This window comes from Chiloscyllium plagiosum, unplaced genomic scaffold (assembly GCF_037043375.1).
Source record: "Chiloscyllium plagiosum isolate Xiang-an unplaced genomic scaffold, Cpla_swu_hap1 HiC_scaffold_37, whole genome shotgun sequence".
NCBI lineage: Eukaryota > Metazoa > Chordata > Chondrichthyes > Orectolobiformes > Hemiscylliidae > Chiloscyllium > Chiloscyllium plagiosum.
Window position 1 is genome coordinate 78,241,305 of NW_028270175.1, and position 6,000 is coordinate 78,247,304.

The following is a 6,000-nucleotide window of genomic DNA, read 5'->3' on the forward strand; positions in this document are numbered from 1 at the left end:
ACGCTGGAAAGATAGGAGCTCCAGCTGCACGGGAACACCAGCATTTCCAAAGTGCCCACCAAGGCACGCTCCATCCTCCAAGCACTGTGTCTGTCCCTACACCCAAATGACTGCAGTGGGTGAGGCAGCCAGCTCACCACCACCTTCTCCAGGGAATTACAGATGGGAAGGTAATGGTGAAACTCTGCTGTTTACAGCCAGACAGAAAAATAAATCCAGCAGTGGATGTGAAATGAAATTTCCGTTTCAGAACAACATGCTTTGCATGGATAGAGGATTTGTCTGATTGGCACAAGGCAGAGAGTGTGAAGAAAGGGGTCTTTTTTCACGATGGGAACTGGTGATGAGGGGAGCTCCGCGGGAGACAGTGTTGGGACTACACTCAACACGTTATTCATTCAGAGTCTGAACAAAGGATATAAAGGGGTATGAGAAATGGGTTTTCAAGAAAGATTTCAAGGATGAAATTCATGTCATATGAGGAGCAAGTGAAGTCTTTGGGTCTGCACTTGATGAAGTTTCAGAGACAGCGGCAGAATCTCATTCAAACTTACAGAATACTCAGGGGCCTGGATGGAGTGGACGTGGGCAAGATGTTTCCACGAGCAGGAGAGACTAGGGGCCAAGGGCACAGCTTCAGAGTGAAGGGACGACCCTTTAGAATAGAGATGTGGAGGAATTTATTTAGCCAGAGGGTGATGGATCTGTGGAACTCACTGCCTCATGGGGTTGTGGATGCTCAGTGATTCAGTGTATCTTACTCAGAGATAAACAGGTTCTGGATGAATAAGGAGATCAAGGGTTACAGGGAGTTAGAGAATGGGGTTGACAAACAATTCATACACAATCGAATAGTGGAATAGACCTGATGGATTGAATGGTCTAATTCTACCCCTATAAATGATGGCCTTATGGACTGCGCTTATTCCATAAGTTTCTAAGTGTGCAGTTAGTATTTCTGGCATATCGTTTAACATACATTTCTGCACTTTCGTGATTATTGCTGTCAGCTCTTGGTTTCAGATCAACTGCAGAAAGCTACGCTATGACGTAACGTGGGAATCCTGGTGTATAAATTTCAGAAAGGTAGCATACAGACCCAGCATGACATAGAGAAGGCAAACAGAATGTTGGTATTGATTTCAAAGGGAATGGAGTATAAAAATAGGGAAGGCTTGTAATAAATATAGAGGACTCCAGTCAGCCCTCACTGAGAATACTGTGAACAGGTTTGGTCCCCTATCTGGAGGGAAAATGTCCTTCCATTGGAGGCAGCCCAGAGAAGGTTCACCAGGCTGATCTTCAAAATGGAGGGATATTGATGAGAAGAGGAGGAGAAGGTTGAACTTGCAGTCGTTAAAACTTAGAAAATGAGGCAAATTTATTGATACACCAAAGATTCGTGTGTTCTTACAGATTCGGTACTGAGACATTGTTTCCCTGAGCAAGGATCTGTAACCAGAGATAAAGGGGAATACAGGCACGAGAGAAGCTAACAGAGAAAAGCTGAGCTGTAGAGGATGGAGGATGTTCCAGAGTTCGGGTGGTTTGAGATCACTGTTGGTAGTTAGAGATCAGGTGGTTGTCGGGCTGAAAGTTGTCAAGTTGAGTTACAGGATTATCAGTTCTGAAGGATTTACAGAGATCGGGAGGAATATAGGGACTAGCGATTACACAGAGCTACAGAAGTTTTTTCGAGAAAGGGACGGTTATAGGCACTGGAGAGTAGACAGATGGGGTGGTATTTGGAGCTACAGGAGTTTATAGAGAAAGGGAGGATTGGAGGGACTGGAGAGTACTCAGGTAGGGGTGGTAGTTGGAGCTGCAAGAGTTTATAGAAACTGGGAGGATTGTTGGTTCTGGTAATTACACTGACATGGACAATAGTTGGAGCTGCAGGAGTGAGTGAGATAGGGTGGGTTGAAGGGGCTGTATCAGTTCACACAGCCAGGGAGAAGTGTAGGGATTGGAGGATCCAGAGATGCTGAGGGTTGTCGGGCTGAGCAGCTCAGAGAGTTACCGAGGACTGTGAAGGCAGGTTTACAGCATTCCCATCAGTTACACAGAGACGTGGAGTGCTGTTCTGGAGTGGGTTACAAAAGTCGAGAGGGTTGCAGATACTGGAAGATATTACGAAGACAGTGAGCTGTAGTATTTGACGAGGTTACAGCGACAGGATGCATTGAGGACTTGGAGGCTGTTACAGGTGTTAAACATGCTGCAAGGGATCAAAACCGTACATCGATCAGGGTGATTGGGAGCTCTGGAGATAAAGAATGAGAATTGCAGTAACTGAAGAATATCAGCGATGGGGAGTAACATATGAGTTAGAGGAGTTATAACATGAGATGGGCTATATTCAATGGAGTCAGGGAAGATACAGGGAGATCTGAAGGGACTACAGGTGATCAAAAGGACAGTGAGGCTTCTCACTGTCGGATTGGTTCAGTGTATGCAGGCATGGGGTATTTTATGGAATTTTGCTACTTACAGAGATTAAGAGAGTTATATAGAATTAAGGAAAGAACAGAGATACGGAAGGCTTTTGTTGATGTCAGATGCTGAGGTTCTGGAAATTATATGGACCGGCAAGCTGTACAATCTGTCAGAGCTTACAGAGACAGGAACAGCAATAGAGCCTGGAGACACAAACACAGATAGGGAGCATTGAACACACTGGAGGATGTTTCTGCTTTAGGGAAGGTTGTAGGGGAGTGTAACGTTTACACAGATAGGGGTATAAGAGCTGGAGAAGGTTATGGAGATGATTAGAATTGTGGGGGGATCGGACGAGCTTACATTGACAGGGCGGGCGATAGCGACGGGAGAATGTTACATAGATAGTAAGTCTTGTAGAAACTGATCGGGAGAGTCACAAGCATTGGAATTGGTTCCACAGATCGGGGGTTTTACAGGGTCCTGAGAGGATTACGCAGATAGGGAGGTTTGTAGGATGTCCACATTTTCAGAGTGTTTCAGGAATGGAAAAGGTTACACAGTTAAGGAGGGATGTTGGAGCTGTGGGAGTTCACAGACACTCGGAGGTTTGAAGGGGTTGGGGCTGATTATGGATAGATGGATATATTTAGGGGCAGTAATATGGAACGCAGAGGGAGAGTTTATATTAGATTCCCTACAGCATGAGAACAGGTACTTCAGCCCAACAAGTCCACACCAACTCTCCGAAGAGTAATCCACCCAGACACACTTCTTTCCGACAATGCACCTAACACTATGGACAATTTAGCATGGCCGATTCACCTGACCTGCACATCTTTGGACTGTGGGAGGAAACTGGAACACCTGGAGGAAACCCACGCAGACACGGGGAGAAGGTGCAAACTCCACACAGACAGACAGTCACCTAACGCTGGAATCGAACCTGGGTCCCTGGCACTGTGAGGCACCATTGCTCACCACTGAGACACCGTGCTGCCCAAATTGCACAATTACACAAAGAGAGAGTGTCTGAGGTGCTGGGAGGACTGTAGGGAGTGGACGAGCAAACAGAGATGTGGAGTGCTGCTGTGGCTTGAAAAGGGTCTGGAGGTGTTCATATCGGTAAGGAGGTCGGTAGTGTTGGGAGAAGGTTACTGTGGTCGTGTGTTGCAATAGGCCAGGAGGCAGGAGTGTGATCGGACCTGCAGAATGTTACAGTGATAACATGTTTTCTTGGGGCTTGAGGAAAGTACACACGTGGGTATTTTGCTCCAGGCTGGAGGATTTTACAGAGATGGGGTTACTGTAAGTATTGTGCAAAACTACAGAAATGGGAATTATTGTACTGAGTGCAGGATGAGATTATTGAGATTGGGCAATTTATCGACATTGGAGCAATTTACACATAGGGAGAGTCGTCAGCATTGGAGTAGGTTTCAAATATACAACAGGAATATGTGAGGAGTGGCGGTTACAGAAATAGGAAAATTTCTGGGAATTACAAGCATTGTAATTGCTTGTGCCAATGTAATTGTGCCAATTACATTGGCACAAACAAGTTAGACCGAAAGACATGTTTCCTTGCTATATGACTCTATCACATGATAAGAGATAGCGTGAGGAGGGAATATAGAACAGACAGATCCCAGGTTTCAATACCATCTCCTTGAGGGAGGCCTGCTTTCCCCTCTGTTGTACTGATCCTCACTAAGACAGCACAGGCCTGAATTGATAACTGTCAACTTACTGTATTGACATAGGAAGGCTCGGTACAGCAGAGATGAAAATTAACAAGAGGGTGGGGTTTGAGCTTGGGACCATTATGTTCTGTGTTCGTGCTTCAACACCGTATCTGTGTCATGTCTTCTGGACCAAAGTTCGGTCCCTTAAATACACTCTGCTCTGTTCACTGTGAGTGATCTTACCTCACTGCAGGATTTACTGAAGGCTCCAGATCTCACTGCCCATCTCTCTGGCTGAGCAACTGTCTTCAGTGTGGTGGTGGACGAAACAGGAATTGGGAATTCTGCTGAGTCAGGAGCATCCTGAGTACCTATAGGAGACAGAGAAATGAACAGAATGGGAAATCAGATTGATGCAGTGTGGTTACACATGGAGAATGTCACCGAGTCCCACAGAGATCTGGAAAATCCCAGTCTACATCCCTGGCCTGTGCTGCCCGTCTCTCTGGAGAGGAAAATTCTGTTGCCTCAGTATCTGGAGTAGCTGCAAAAGGTGCAGTCACCGGCAGCAATTAGACCCTCACAGTGACAGATATCACATGGAGAGATACTGTGTGATAGCACCAGAGTGCAGGAAGTTATTAGGATCAAATCACGGTCAGGAAGAAGGTGCACTGGGATCAGTACTCAGGGAAGAGGGAGCTATCAGTGGACCAGGCAATGACCTCGTGTTACTCTCACTAGACGGTTCATGCAGACTTAATGCCAGAGTCAGGGATACACATCTAACCGCTTAATAATACCCTTTCAGTAAGCAAATCTGTTGTAGGCTGCAAGTCTGGCCTACATATGAATCCAGACACAGGGCAATGGGATTGGCACTCAAATGCCCACTGTAATGGTCTGGCAAGCCACTCAGCTCTAAGGCTGGTCAGGGTGGACATACGTTGCTGGTCAGCCAGAGACAGCAACATCCCATGAGTGATTTAAAATCAACAGTGCTGGGAGCAGTGTCCTGGCCATTCATGTGGGTAGGTTTATGGACAGGGCTTTAAACTGACGTGGAGGGTGCAGGGACATAGTTCAGATGAAAGGAGCTTTCCAAATCCAAAGAGAAAATGTGAAGCCTCGGAACAATATGGGGATGTAGCTGAAGGCAAGCAGAAAAGAACAAGAAGGGACAGAGTTTAACTAAAACTGTACATCAATGAATCGGTTTGTGACAGGACATTGTGGGGAAGAGGAAATTATAATGTTGCTTTTTTTTGGAATGGACAAAGTATCTACAATAAGGTAATAGACTTGGGACGCAGAGATAAATGAGATTTAGTCACCAGACAGACGTGATTACAGGTTGAACAAAAGGTGGAACATAAATATTCAACGGTAAACAACCTTATAGGATCTCAGACAGAATGGAAAAACAAGATGGGAACCCTGACATTAATGGATAACAAAGGCATTACAGAGAAAGCATTTGGCCTTAGATTATGCAGCTGAATCAGCCTGAATGCAAATTCTGGGTGCTATGTGTCAAAAACACAAGCAGGAGAACAGTTTTTATGTTGCCTTGCGGTATTTCATTGCTCATCCCTGCATTAAACAGGAATTCATTAGAATTTGTAGCAAAGGTGGTGAAGTAATTTTTGGAGACTTCAATCTTTGTATAATCTGGGACAGACACATTGGCAAGAGTGATATTATCCGAGATCCTCCTTGAATGCTTTTGTCAGTGTTTCTTTGAATAACACATTATGCAAATAGCTAGGGATGTAGCTACCACAGAACAACCGTTGGGTGATGAAGCTGAGTGAATGAGTAATATGACACCGAGATACTCCAAGAAATTATACCGGAATTCAAAGAGATTATGACACTT